The 16,055-nt window shown below is 40.2% G+C and overlaps 1 pseudogene; it reads left to right on the top strand.

Moving 5' to 3' along the window:
• The first annotated feature begins 9,093 nt into the window (after positions 1–9,093).
• Positions 9,094–9,517, top strand: LOC112134365 (large ribosomal subunit protein uL14-like; annotated as a pseudogene).
• The last annotated feature ends 6,538 nt before the right edge of the window (positions 9,518–16,055 follow it).

Below are 16,055 nucleotides of genomic sequence, written 5' to 3'. Positions count from 1 at the left end.
TGGGTAGTGTAGCACTTGGAAAATCATATGCACTTCAATCCCAGGAATAGTGGTATTGCCAAAGCAAAACATCTTCTATTTACATATAAATGTCCTCATTCAGCATGACTGAATACCTTTCTCATTTATAATGAAGTGGCAACAACCACAGCAATCAAATTCTAAGACATAGAGGCTAGATTAAAGTGACTGAGCATATCTCAGGATCGAAAAACAATCTTTCAAAAAATTTAGCCTCGTCCCAACGTATAATCCTTCGTAAAGCTATTTTGAATTATTGCCAGATCCCTGGCTACGATTTTGCAATTCCAACCAAATACTTCATGAGACCTTTGGAGGAGAATCTCAGAAGTTCCTGCTTCAGCCAGTGACACAGAGGAAGTGTTGATCTATTTTCACTGTACCGTCTATGTTTTGCTGAGAGACCAGTAGTTTTTATTTGTAAAGTGACCTATCGAAGCCAATGAACACTGTGGCTTTGCATTAACCATAATATTGTCATTTCAAATGGAATGTACAAGTTTATCAAAATCCACTTTAAACTTTTTATGTTCTCAGAGCAACAGGAAGCCAATTTATGTAGCCAATTAAATAGCTGTTGACTTTGATTTTGGTATTTTGTGTCATGGTCTTATCATTTAATTTGAAATACATATATTTTTAATCAAAGAATTAAAAAAGTAAAATTTATTCTGCAATTGCTCCTTTTAAAATTTAAAATAATTGTATTTATTATTTAATATTTGAATAAATATCATTTAAACATCAATCTCACTACTAGTTTAGAGCAATCTTCTAAGTTATTTTGCTCTTCTTAAATGTATTTTAAGAGATTAGAGCAAACTAGATTTCTGAGAGTTTGTGAAATAAAGGAAAACAAATGAGGCATTTCTTCAGAAATGTGACCTCCTAAAGGACAGCTAAAGAAAACTTTTTAAAAAGGATTGTTTTTACTTCTATCCTTTCCTTGGACTTTCCTAATCAACTCTTTTGTTCATGTAATAGCTTTTTTGAACTATAACTCACATACCATAATATTCACCCATTTAAAGTATACAATTCAGGCCGAACACTGGTGGCTCACACCTGTAATCCCAGCACTTTGGGAGGCTGCAGCAGGAGGATTGCTTGAGGCCAGGAGCTCAAGACCAGCCTGGGCAACATGGCGAAACCCTGTTTCTACAAAAAATACAAAAATTAGCTAGGTATGGTGGTACATGCCTGTAGTCTCAGCTAGTTGGGAAGTTGAAGTGGGAGGATCACCTGAGCCCAGAGGTAAAGGCTGCAGTGAGCCGTGAACACTCCACTGCACTCTAGCCTGGGCGACAGAGTAAGATCCTATCTCAAAATAAATAAATAAATAAATAAAATAAAACATACAATTTGAAGGAAATAATGTATATAGTGGTCCATTTTCAAGACAAAGTGCCTTAAATTGGCTCAGGTCAGCAAACTACAGAGGAAACGAGATATACTAGGCCCCTACTTGGATAACCAATGCCTGCTTGTCATCCCCCGCCACCCCCCAACCCATTAGTTGCCCTCAGCCTAACCAAAGAAGTTTAGTCTAAGATGAACATTTACTAGCCTGCAAGATAGCTCACTTTGTCTGTTCTTATCAGCCTGCCCAGCTACTTAGGTTATAAGTCAAATACTTAAGAGCCCCTGAGTTGACTAGGATTGCAATGTATTGTGGGCTGCAACAAAATGCATCAGGACAACCCTAAAGAAAACACCTAAAGCCCCTATCATCATGTCTGGAGTGCAGTGGTGCCAACAGAGCTTACTGTAGCCTTGATCTTCTGGGCTCAAGCAAACCTCTCATCTCAGCCTGTTGCATAGCTAGGACTCCAGGTGTGTGCCACCATGCCTGGCTAATTTTTCTAAAATATTTTGAGGAGGCGGGGTCTCGCCATGTTGCCCAGGCTGGTCTAAAACTCCTAGGCTTGCCAGGCGTGGTGGCTCACCCCTATAATCCCAGCACTTTGGGAGGCCGAGGTGGGCGGATCACCTGAGAAGTTGAGGGTTCAAGACCAGCCTGACCAACATGGAGAAGCCCTGTCTCTATTTAAAAAATACAAAATTAGCCGAGCATGGTGGTGCATGCCTGTAATCCCAGCTACTCAGGAGGCTGAGGCAGGAGAATCGCTTGAACCTAGGAGGCGGAGGTTGCAGTGAGCCAAGATCATGCCATTGCACTCCAGCCTGGGCAACAAGAGAGACTCTCCATCTCAAAAAAAAAAAAACTCCTGGGTTCAAGCAGTCCTCCCACCTTGGCATCTCAAAGGTGTGAGCTACTATGCCCAGCCTCAATAAATATTTACTGATTCTCACCTATGTGCCAGGCACTATGTTATGTGCACAGGAAACAACAACAAAAAGAAAAAATATTAATTACCAGACATTACATTTTGGACAAATAAAATTCTGACAACTTGTTGAAATGAAAGAGGATAGAGTTGGGTTAGAAAATGTAGGTTCCAATTCTATGCTGTTGGTGTGTCGCTCTTTTGTTACGTAACATTGGGCAAATGATGGAATTCTTCAAATGTTTTCTAATCTGTGAAATATATATAATATTTTCTACTTAATGAAGCTGTGAGAATTCAGCTTAATATGAGATCTGAAAGCATTCTGCAATGTATAACAAGGTATAATTATTATTTTTAAAAATATTTTAATATATAATATTTTTAAATAATATCTTAATATTATTATTTTTAATATTCTATTCCCTATAATACAGAATAGGGTTGTGGCTAAGAAGTCCCAGCTGTCTGGACTGGGTCTTGGCTCTTCCACTTACTGACAAGGATGTTATGAGAATAACACGAATCAATACATGTAAAATATTTAGAATAATGCCTGGCAGTTAATAATCCCCCAGTATTTAATATTAATTATATTATTGCTATTATAATTAACAATAATGTTGTTATTTAATAATTACTAATATTAATAATTAATAACATTAGCTGATGTTATTTATGAAGTAGGCTTATATAGAATAATTTCTTTTTATTTTTTTGCATTTGGAATGGGTCCTTTTTCTTTTTTAAAATTTTTAAATTTTTATTATTGTACTTTAAGTTCTAGGGTACATGTGCACAACGTGCAGGTTTGTTACATATGTATACACGTGCCATGTTGGTGTGCTGCACCCATTAACTCGTCATTTACGTTAGGTATATCTCCCCTCCCCCCACCCCATGACAGGCCCCAGTGTGTGATATTCCCCTCCCTGTGTCCAAGTGTTCTCATTGTTCAATTCCCACCTATGAATGAGAACTTGCAGTGTTTGGTTTTCTGTCCTTGCAATAATTTGCTGAGAATGATGGTTTCCAGCTTCATCTATGTTCCTGCAAAGGACATGAACTCATCCTTTTTTATGGCTACATAGTATTCCATGGTGTATATGTGCCACATTTTCTTAATCCAGTCTATCATTGATGGGCATTTGGATTGGTTCCAAGTCTTTGCTATTGTGAATAGTGCTGCAATAAACATACATGTGCATGCGTCTTTATAGCAGCATGATTTATAATCCTTTGGGTATATACCCAGTAATGGGATCGCTGGGTCAAATGATATTTCTAGTTCTGGATCCTTGAGGAATCGCCACACTGCCTTCCACAATGGTTGAACTAATTTACACTCCCACCAACAGTGTAAAAGCATTCCTATTTCTCCACATCCTCTCCAGCACCTGTTGTTTCCAGACTTTTTAATGATCGTCATTGTAACTGGGGTGAGATGGTATCTCATTGTGCTTTTGATTTGCATTTCTCTGATGACCATTAATGATGAACATTTTTTCATGTGTCTGTTGGCTGCATAAATGTTTTCTTTTGAGAAGTGTCTGTTCATATCCTTTGCCCACTTTTTGATGGGGTTTTTTGTTTTTTTCTTGAAAACTTGTTTAAGTTCTTTGTAGACTCTGGATATTACCCCTTTGTCAGATAGGTAGATTGCAAAATTTTTCTCCCATTCTGTAGGTTGCCTGTTCACTCTGATGGTAGTTTCTTTTGCTGTGCAGAAGCTCTTTAGTTTAATTAGATTCCATTTGTCAATTTTGGCTTTTGTTGCCATTGCTTTTGGTGTTTTAGTTATGAAGTCCTTGCCCATACCTATGTCCTGAATGGTATTGCCTAGATTTTCTTCTAGGGTTTTTATGGTTTTAGGTGTAACATTTAAGTCTTTAATCAATCTTGAATTAATTTTTGTATAAGGTGTAAGGAAGGGATCCAGTTCCAGCTTTCTACATATGGCTAGCCAGTTTTCCCAGCACCATTTATTAAATAGGGAATCTTTTCCCATTTCTTATTTTTGTCAGGTTTGTCAAAGATCAGATGGCTGTAGATGTGTGGTGTTATTTCTGAGGCTTTACATCTTCACAGGCTACTTTCTGGATAAATGTGAAGGTCATTGTAAAAATCCTGACTGACTATTTAACTCTGTCAACTTACCAAATGTTAGGAATTTTCAGATGAAATCCAAATCTCTTCAATATGTGAGACGTTTATAACATGTTATTCCCTTTGTTTCTTGGTTTCATTTCATTTCATACACTACGTATTTAATTGCTCAAGATGACACAAATTCACTTATTACTATTACTGAAACTTATAAGCACTCATAGATGACTAACTGAATTGGTTTTTATTAAGCATGGTTTGGATATCACCATGGATGTGTGAACTTTGCTCCATTTGACAAGGATGAGCTGTATCCCTTATCTTTTTATCTACATCTTCACAGATACACGACATTCATTCTCATGATAAAAATCTTTCTATTTAAGGAAAACATATTAGAGTAAAGATAAGCTGATATAGCAAACAGATGCTAAATACAATTGCTTAAAGAAAGCAAAAGTTTCTTTTACTAACTGTATACAGAGAACGGTCCAGGGCAGCTTGGCTCCCTGATATCAGTCAAAGACTCAGGTACCTTCCATCAGCTTGCACAACCATCCCCTAGGGCACTGTTGCCATATGCATGGCAAAGTGAGATTGCCAATCATTTCCTTCAAGTGAAAAAGGAAAAGAGAACAGGAAGAAACATACCCTGTGCCCTACAGCTCAGGCCAAGTAGTAGAATTGATTACTTCTCATGTTCAGCAACAAGTAACCACAAAGGATGCTGGAAAATGTGATCTACCCTGGTAGTCATATGCCCAGGAAAAGAAGGAAAATAGATTTTGGTAGACAGCTAGCAGTTTCCATCCAATATATTATTTTGTTCATTTGGAGAATTGTATCTCTAAGATAAATAATTTGTGATTTCAATAAGGGTTTTCTTTCACTGATTCATAGCAATTTAAACCTGCTTTCATATTCTGTTGGATTCCTATTATATTGTCCTATGAGAAAAGCAAAATTCATGCTTGGGAGTAAAGTACTCGCTGACTTGCACTGTTTTCTCGCACAAAGCAAGATAGCCCAAGAGTCTTTCGAACGAAGAATACATTTTCCTCAGCATTCAAAGACAAATACTCATGATTTGGGGATATCAAATAAGCTAAAACAAATGCACTTGAAAAGTGTAAAGCTTTCTATAAATGCAAGATTTTTATTATTACAGTATTATTATCACTGAAGTGTTAGCGGTCCATTCTTTTTTATTTTTATTTTTTTATTTTTTATTTTTTTGAGATGGAGTTTCGCCCTTGTTGCCCAGGCTGGAGTGCAATGGCACAATCTTGGCTCACTGCAACCTCCGCCTCTCGGGTTCAAGCAATTCTCCTGCCTCAGCCTCCCGAGTAGCTGGGATTACAGGCATGTGCCACCACACCCAGCTAATTTTATATTTTTAGTAGAGACGGGGTTTCTCCGTGTTGATCAGGCTGGTCTCAAACTCCCAACCTCAGGTGATCCGCCCACCTCGGCCTCCCAAAGTGCTGGGATTAGAGTCGTGAGCCACCACGCCCAGTCAGCCGTCCATTCTTTATAGGATATTATGTGTATTGGCTCAACAAGCAGTTGGCCATCTTACAAAGACACTGTTCTTTACTTTCCAGTTTACTTTTCTAGCCTATCCTAGAGAGTTCAAAGTGTGATCTGCTAAGCTGACTAAAATGTGATGATAATTACAACAGACTTTGTCACAGAAATGAATAATATAGTTAAACCCTATGCTTTCATTACCATGATCTACATAGTTACACATTTTTAGCTTCTTGTCTGGAACTTACCAAATTTCCTATGTTGCTAACATACTGGTTTCCCACAAGTTATGTTAATTTCTTAGAATTTATTCTTTTTCTTATAGAAAAAGCTACATTAACCCCGGGAGTAGTGGCTCATGCCTGTAATCCCAGCACTTTGGGAGGCTGAGGTGGGTGCATTGCTTGAGGCCAGGAATTGGAGACCAAACTGGCTAACATGGCAAAACCTTGTCTCTACTGAAAACACAAAAATTAGCCAGGCATGGTGGTGCATGCCTGTAATCCCAGCTACTCAGGAGGCTGAGGCAGAAGGATTGCTCGAACCCAAGTGGTGGAGGTTGCAGTGAGCTGAGATTGCACCACTGCACTCCAGCCTGGGCAACAGAGTGAGACTCTGTCTCAAAAAAAAAAAAAAAAAAAAGAAAAGAAGAAGAAGAAAAAAAAGCTACATTAAAATTTACATTTGTTTATTGTAGTACTGGCTTTTCCATCCAAGATTCTAGAAAATGTTGGAAATATTCTTTGAAAAAGTAATCCTAATTTTTTTTTTTTAACAATGATTCTATAAACAAGTCTCTTGACAAAATGAGCTTGTTTGTCCCACAGAGGTGTGCCTATTTTGGTTGGTGAGAAGATACCTGCAAACATATTTTCTCTTCTCAGGAAAAGAAAACAAATCTTATTTTTTCTCATAATATGCTCTGTTATTATCGTTGAATTGGTGTGATTGTTATCAAACTAATTATTTCTTATAGTTGCCTATGATTTTTATTTTTGCACTGTTTATGTGGAATTTTCTACCAATCTTCAGGAAAAAAAAACGAGCGGAAGAGGAGCTTTACGGTAATAATAATACTGTAAGGATGTCCAAAAAAAATAAGATAGTATTGCCGGGTGCGGTGGCTCACACCTGTAATCCCAGCACTTTCGGAGGCGGAGGCGGGCGGATCATGAGGTCAGGAGATTGAGACCTTCCTGGCTAACACAGTGAAACCCCGTCTCTACTAAAAACATAAAAAATTAACCAGGCGTAGTGGCGGGTGCCTGGAGTCTCAGCTACTCGGGAGGCGGAGGTGGGAAAATGGCGTGAACCTGGGAGGCGGAGGTTGCAGTGAGCTGAGATCACGCCACTGCACTCCAGCCTGGGCGACAGAGCAAGACTCCGTCTCAAAAAAAAAAAAAAAAAAAGTATTAGGAGAGTGAACTAATTTTCTAAAATTAGATAATCCTTGGGTACCAAAAGCTATAAAGCATAAAGAAGAAATTCTTGCCTTCAAAGAACTACATTCTAATTTTAGAAAAATTAGACCGTACTGAACAGATGCATAGAGTTAGTCTTGTGCCAAACACGTGACTTGTAGAAAGTACCTACCCTGATTCACCCAAACATTAGCCTAGATCTTACTTGGGTTAATTTTACACACCACTCCTATTGTTTTAAGAATGTTTGTCCTCTACAAATGTCTCTTCTTTCAAAAACAAACCCATTTGGGGATTATGGCGATCTTTGTTCCTGTTTAAAATTTCTCTGTTCTGTTGCTTTGTATTTTACCTTTCACAGTAGCTTAATTCATATTCTATGGTTTTGTGATTAACCCTGAGTATGGAATCTTAGTGTCGGTTTCATATGAGCCTCATTGGAACATAAAGCACGTCTCTTTGTTTCATTTACAATTTCTGCAATAGCATTGATTTACTTTGCCTTTAGTTTTGTTCACTGAGCAAAGAATTTTCTTTTGAGTTTTTGCTTTCTTTCTTTCTTTAATTGGTTAGCTCTGGTAGGTGATTTTGTAGATTTTTTGAGGGGGGGATTCAAAGCACTGATCAGTAATTCATAAAGCTGATTTTTTTTTTCCACAGTTGAAATAAGCAGTGACATTTGGTAATCCACAAATGCTAGCCCTACTGTCCGCAGTGTTAAGATAACTGATTAGTTCCGCAGCCCTGCTCAACACCTCCCAGCATGCACCTATAATGGGCCATAAACTTGAAAGCCCCCAGGCCTCTTTCCCTGTTTCTGGGTGAGGTTTGCAGTGTGGAGGAGGGGCGCCAAGCCCAGTGAGAATGAGTGGGAAACACTGACAGAATCACAGGGGGAATGGGAAAAAAAAGAACTTAAGAGGATTATAACAAGAAAGGAAGCATTTGGAGTCCTGGGAGGTGATGCCAGTCAGGATCTCTGAATTGCTAAGAAAAGAGAAATTTTCCCCTCCCTTATGTAGGCCTGGGGCAGGGAATTTCTTTTTCCCTCTCCTATCCCTTTCCATCTTTCTTCGCAGGTGGTGATAGTCCTGCCCTTAGGGAGGAAAGGGACCAGGCCAACCTTCCCAGAGAAGAAAGCTTCATTGAAAGGGTGGCTTTAACTTTACATGTTCACGGAGTAGGAAGGAGCACTCCAAAGAGGCATGTTTTTGCCGGACAAGCTGATGACATCTGAAAACCTCAGGCCAACCTGACTCTGAGTGGAATGTAGAAAATGGCTATTCAACGGTGACTACTCAATTTAGGGAGTTCTAAGAAGGGCTTTTCCATAAAAAGCCTTAGACTTTCCAAAGGAAGGTCAGGCAATATGAACCATTTAAATGAATATTTTAATCTTGAAGTGTGTTTTAATCATATTAGATTGTATAAGTCTTTTTTTCATGAACATGTTGCAAATATTCAGTACTAGAGAATACTGTAGTTTTGAATTTTTAAAGAATATTACTAGTCTCGTTACTAGCCACATACTTTTTTTCTCATGAGCCTATTTCTGGTGCTTATATTTTAACAAATTGGCAAAGATATTCAAAGTTCTGAATATGTGGAGTTGCTGGTCGTAGAGGTGAGAACTCTATTCTTTTTTTTAAACATGATAAATTTGCCTATAATTTGTTTAAGAATAGTGTCAAAATCTATGTCCTTTTTCCTTCTTTCCAGCATTCAAGATGTGGAAGCGAGGACGTGGTGGGTCCTCTGGTGTGAAATTCCGGAATTCTGTGGGTCTTCCGGTGGGAGCTGTGATCAACTGTGCTGACAACACAGGAGCCAAAATCCTGTATATCATCTCCGTGAAGGGGATCAAGGGACAGCTGAACAGACTTCCCACTGCTGGTGTGGGTGACATGGGGATGGCTACAGTCAAGAAAGGCAAACCAGAGCTCAGAAAAAAGGTACATCCAGCAGTGGTCGTTTGACAATGAAAGTCATACCAGAGAAAAGATGGCGTGTTTCTTTCTCTTGAAGATAATGCAGTGGTCTTAGTGAGCAATAAAGGCCAGATAAAAGGTTCTGCCATTACAGAACCAGTAGCAAAGGAGTGTGCAGACTTGTGGCCCCTGGATTGTGTCCAATGCTGGCAGCATTGCGTGATTCTCCAGTATATTTGTAAAAGCAAAAAAAAAAAACAAACAAAAAAACTTTAAACCCATTAAAAAGTATTTGTTCCCAGAAAAAAAAAAAAAAAGAGTAGTGTCAAAACACTTTAATAGAAGCCGATTTGTAAATACTTATGTTATTTTAATGTCCTACAAAATTATTTTTGAGGGACTGAGGCAACAGCGACCAGGTAATTGTTAAACCTTCACTATTCATTCAAAAGTAGGAGAGCTCTGGGGCAAGAATGGAGGGGAATTCATGAGTAGCCTGCAGCTAAAATAATCCACAGGGAAAAAAACTCTTATCCTAACACCAATAGACATGTTTGTCTATGTGGCATGACCATTTCTCTGAGTTTTTTAGCCAAAAGAAGAGTATGTGTTTAAGAAACTGCTCTGTGTGATGATTAAATGATTGTGAGTCCAATGACTACCTTAAGCAGTGAAAGTGGCCAAGGAAGACATATTTCTTCCTTCATATTCTGCTTCTTTTCAGTGCTCAGGAACTCTGGTCAAAGGAACACCACTAGAGAACACTGAAGGAGGCATGTCAGGTGGTTCTGCTTCTCCATGGCCCCCTACGATGAATGCCTAGAGAGGGTATTGACATGGCAACCTGATGCCAGCACATCTGTCCACAGCTGGTGAATCTCACACCCTTCAGTCACAGTGAGAGATGTATGATCTGGGCAAAAGCCAAGTCTTCAGGTTAAATCTCTCTCTCATCTCTCTTTTTTTTTTTTTTTTTTTTTTTTGAGATGGAATCTCATTCTGTTGCCCAGGCTGGAGTGCAGTGGTACAATCTTGGCTCACTGCAACCTCCACCTCCTGGGTTCAAGTGATTCTCCTGCTTCAGCCTCCCAAGTAGCTGGCATTTCAGGCACCTGCCACCATGCCTCGCTAATTTTTGCATTTTTAGTAGAGATGGGGTTTCACCATGTTGGCCAGGCTGGTCTCGAACTCCTGATCTCAAGTGATCCACCTGCTTTGGCCTCACAAAGTGCCGGGATTACAGGCATGAGCCACCGCACCCAACCTGGTTAATTCTCTTAAGAGCAGCATTCAAAGTGCACTCTTATTTTGTCCTGGCTCTGAATCGACATGGTCAGGATGGAGGCAAACCTTGATGCAGAGCCCCCAGAATTATTAAATGGGACAGGCTCCTAATGGTGAACATACAGGAAGCTGATCCACACAAGAGCTAACTAATCTTATTGAACAGTCACCTAGCAAACCGTTGGCTCATTTTTAATGGTCTGTTCTATCCCTTTATGCTGATTTGCTTGGAGGTAATAAGGCATAATGGTGTTGATTTAGGGAGCCTCTTGACTACAAATTCATCAGCTTGGTGGTGGTAATTGTCAGAGGCAACAATGGCGTTGTTCAGTGAGTTACACCTGGTCAGCACCTAAGGCTGATGTTGCAGCTGAGGTTTGAATCAAATTAGGAGTTTCAGTTCTTCTAGGCTAAAATCTGGTGACAGCCTCCTCCCTTTCTCATTTTGTCTTAAATGATTTCTTCCTGGCTCATTCTCTTCTGGCCTCACCACCTTCTTTCTGTTACTTAAATAGGCCAAAATCATTCTTGTCGCAGGTCCTTTGCTCCAGCTGTTTGCATTTCTCCTAGATTTTCCTGTGAGGGGCTTGCTCCATCCTGTCAATAAGCCTAAACTCTAATGTCACCTTCTCAGAGAGGTCTTATGAAATTAGAGTACCATTTCTCTCATCTCTCGCTTCAGCTATTATCAAATTGCCCTCTTTTGTTTTCTTCATAGCATTTATCACTCTTTAGAGATTATTATCTTTCCTTTCTCTTTTTCTTTGATGGCATTTTTTTTTTTTTTTTTTTTTTTTTTTCCTGAGACAGAGTGCTCTGTCACCTGGACTGCAGTGCAGTGGCACAATCTCAGCTCACTGCAACCTCTGTGTTAGGTCCAAATGCCGGGGTCTGGGTTCAGCCCATGCTGAAGTCTGAGGGGAGTGGATGGATGGGCAGAAAGAGTACTTGGGGGGCCGTAGGCAGGTGAAATGGAGTTTTATTCAGCAGCTTTCTCATCAGTAGCATACTCACATTAGCTCTCTCACACTGTCCACCTTTGTCTCAGCTATTTGCTCCGGCTCTGAGGCTCCTGCCACCCCCATGCCTGCAGCTGCACCGCGGGCTCTCCCTTGCCTTCGGGGTCAGCAGCTTAACTCTTTCTCTTTCTGGGTACTAGCACAAACTGTGCTGTGGCTCCCCTCTGTCCGTCTGCAAGACGGACAGCTTTGGCTCTCTCTCTCTTTCTCTGGGTGCCAGCGTGCCTGCCATGTCAAGCCATGTTGAGCTGAGCTGAGCCCCAGGAACCAAGCCAAGAGCCCCTGTAGAGCGTCAACAGGACAGTTATACCTTTTACAGACAATAGTGGCTTAGGGCCAAGTATGAACTTACACAGACAGGTTATATAACAAGTGGAGGTGTGCGCCTGTGCACCAGACTCACTGAGGCATGCAGGCCTGACGTCTGCCTTGGCCTATCCTTGACCAAAGCACATCCATGTAACTCACACTCTGCCTCTTGAGTTCAAGCAATTCTCTTGCCTCAGCCTCCCGAGTAGCTGGTATTACAGGCACACACCACCATGCCCCGGCTAATTTTTGTATTTTTAGTAGAGACAGAGTTTTGCCATGTTGGCCAGGCTGGTCTCAAACTACTGACCTCAAGTGATCCATCCACCTCAGCCTCCCAAAGTGCTGGTATTACAGGCGTGAGCCACCATGCCTGGCCTGATGGCATTTTCTATTTGAATTTTAAGTTCCATTTTAAGGTTAGGAGAACTGGACCTTACTTAACCCTGTGTCCCATGGACTCAACACAGGACCTGGCTCTTTGAACAAACTTGATAAATATTTGTTTCCTGAATGAATAAAAAACATTCCCAGGTGTGGTTGCTCATGCCTGTAATCCCAGCACTTTGGGAGGCTGAGGTGGGTGGATCACCTGAGGTCAGGAGTTTGAGACCAGCCTGGCCAACATGATGAAACCCTGTCTCTACTAAAAATACAAAAATTAGGCAGACATGGTGGCGCATGCCTCTAGTCCCAGCTTCTCAGGAGGCTGAGGCAGGAGAATCACTTGAACCCAGGAGGCAGAGGTTGCAGTGAGCCGAGATCGTGCCACTGCACTCCAGCCTTGCCAACAGAGTGAGACTCCGTCCCCAAAACAACAACAACAACAACAAAACATTCCCTTCCGTAGTAACCTTTTAAAGCTGTGGGCCAACACCCCATCTTTGCTTTCCTCAGCTGCCACACTGAATCATGTATGTTCAAGCCACCCATTTTCCTGACCAAACTAAACTTAATCAAATATGTTAACAGCCTCAGATTTCCCTTCAGATGGTGGTCACCAGCCCAGCCCTGGGTTTTGCAGGTCCCTATGCAAATCAGGAGACAGAATCTTGCAGCTGGCCCTGAAATCTGGGATTTGGAATCCTTTGCTCCCAAATGAACTTGAGACTCTGCAGAGATCTCAGGTCACCATTTTGCTCTCCTCTATTAGTCCTAGTTTTTAGGACTATGCCACTGCTTGTTTTCTAACACCCTCCTTCTCTCCAGCCTGGGAACTGAAGGCCTGCCCTTGGCAAGGATCCTGTTCCACATGGACAAAAATGCCTAAATGACAACCATCTGCCATCTACTGGCTCTCTTTCCTTCCCAGCTTTCTCTGCCTACCCCCCACCCCCAACCAAGATAATTACTGCTTGACAATCCAGAAAGTCCTGAAAGGCTGGAGAAGGCAATGCCATTACACCTCCCTGATCAGGATCGCTTGCCTTTGGAAGAAAGAAAAACATAGTGGATAGTTAGTACTTTCAGCAAAGCTTGAAATTCTTGCTTTGCTATTAGAGTAAGCATTTCTTGTATTTTACATGTTTTATTTCAAATGCAGCATTGGTATGATCAAATAAGCTGACACTGGAATTTCTGATTTTCCCTTTTCCTCTTTCTCTTTTTTTTTTTCTTTTTATTGACATTTGTACTTTAAGAATGTAAATGTAGGGATTCTGGTACCTTTCTTAAAATCCAACTTTTCTTGATACCATGTCTTGTTTGAAGTATGTAAACAAGCTGTTGTGTTCTCTGGTGCCAACTGATAGGAAGGAAGAGAGGAAAGTTTAGCTTTGTATTCTCTTGGCTCCTCCCCAGTGGATTGCTAGGCAGGCCACAGCTCCTGCTGTGAGGACTTCTGCAGCTATAGCTCCCTGGTACCTCCTCTCCCTCTTGCCCAGTCAGGCCTAGGAGTGGTAATAGTGCCCCTCTTTGCTACCCCTAGGGTGCTTCACCCTTCTTGGTTTCTCTTTTCTCTTCCCGCAACTTTGTAAATGGTCACTTTATTAAGCTTTATCTAATTGTCTGTTGGAGGGTGTCATTTGTTTCTAATGAGACCTTAAGTATATGGGATATGAATTAGGGTAAAAGCATTAGCCCATGAGATATGGTATATGGTGTAAATGTTTAGAAGAAAACATAGAAGAAAATCTTCAGAACCTCGGGCTAGGTGAAGAATTCTTAGACATGACACCAATATTATAATTCTATAAAAGAAAACAAATAAATTGGCTTCTTCAATACTAAAAACTTTTGCTCAATGAAAGATGCTAGTAAGAAGATGAAAATACAAGCTACAGATTTAAGGAAAACATTTGTCAACCACTTCCAAACCATATATGTGATAAAGAACTCTCAAAACTCAGTAGTAGGCCAGGCACGGTGGCTCACGCCTGTAATCCCAGCACTTTGGGAAGCCGAGGCGGGTGGATCATGAGGTCAGGAGATCAAGACCATCCTGGCTAACATGGTGAAAACCCGTCTCTACTAAAAATACAACAAATTAGCTGGCGCAGTGGCAGGTGCCTGTAGTCCCAGCCATCTGCTGGGGAGGCTGAGGCAGGAGAATGGCGTGAACCCGGGAGGCGGAGCTTGCAGTGAACCGAGATAGTGCCACTGCACTCCAGCCTGGGTGACAGAGTGAGACTGCGTCTCAAAAAACAAAACAAAACAAAACAAAAACCAAACAACAACAACAACAACAACTCAGTAGTAAAACAATCCAGTTGAAATCAAAATGACTAAAATTTTTAAAAAAAGAAGTGGTAACACCAAATGCTGGCAAGAATGCAGGGAAATTGGATCCCTTATACATTACTGGTGGGAATGCAAAATGGTACAACCACTTGAAAATAGTTTGGCCATTTCTTAAAAATCTAATCACATTTTACTGTACAACCCAGCAATGATACTCCTGAGCATTCAGCCCAAAGAAAAGAAAACTTATGGACACCAAAATGTATATGCAAATGTTTATAGCAGCTTTATTTGTAATAGCCAAAGATTAGAAACAACCCAGATGCCCTTCCATGGGTGAATGAATGGTCAAACTGTGTTGCATCCATACTATAGAATGCTACTCAGCAACAAAAAGGAATCAACTATTATTACACATGTAACAAGTTGGATGGATCTCAAGGCAATTATGCTGAGTGAAAAAAAGGTTATAAACAGAAGGTAACATACTGTATTATTCTATTTCTATAATATTCTCCAAATGACAAAATTATAGAGATGGAGAACAGAGTAGTTGTTGCCAGAGGATAGAGATGGTCTCTGGGAGGGAGATGGATGGGTATAACTATAAAATAGAACTATTAGGGATCTTTGTGGTAATGAACCAGATCTGTACCCTTATCACATCTACATGTAATAAAATTGTCTGAATCACACACATATGCACATACACACAAGTACCTGTCAACATTGGTGAAATCTGAATAAGACTGTGCTTGTACCAACATCATTTTCTTGGTCTTGATATTGTATTAGTTATGTAAGATGTTATCTTTGAAGGTGAAAATGGGTGAAATACACACGGGACTTCTTTGTATTATTTTGGCAACTTCTTGCAATTCTGTAATTATTTGAAAATAAAATTGGCCCCAAATTGGAACCATTAACTTGGGAAATATGTTGTTTTATTCTTTAGCATGAGAGAAGGGGGAAGATTAGGGTACTGCCACAAGCATTTTGCTGTTAGCTGTATGTCATTGCTAAGCTCTGTCATTAATTATTAAATTGACAAACGGACTAAAGTCAAGATCCCAATATTCCAATGGAAATATTTTATTTTCAATTGTTGTTTAATGTAAAAACATAAACTTGCCTTAAAAATGGGTTTTCCATATACTGTTTTCTTGTGGAAGTATTTCCAGGAAAGAATATCAAATCTATAGAAAGTTTTCTCATTGTACAAATGTAAAAATACAAAATACTAGTAATTTGCTCCTTAAGAATGCTCAAACTTGTGCAGAGACTTTACATATCTTCAGGGAGCCCTGGGTACCCTTACAGAGACTTCCTAAAGATATATCGTCATTCACTGATGACCAAAAACTGCAGGAACTCCAAACATACTCTTCACAAAGAGAACACAAGAAGGAACACTGATGGAGGCAGTGTGGCATTTCAGAAGGCTGTGGCTGCCGTGAACTTTGTCTAACC

Source organism: Pongo abelii, chromosome 6, assembly GCF_028885655.2.
Source record: "Pongo abelii isolate AG06213 chromosome 6, NHGRI_mPonAbe1-v2.0_pri, whole genome shotgun sequence".
Lineage (NCBI taxonomy): Eukaryota > Metazoa > Chordata > Mammalia > Primates > Hominidae > Pongo > Pongo abelii.
This window is presented reverse-complemented; position numbering and strand designations above follow the sequence as displayed.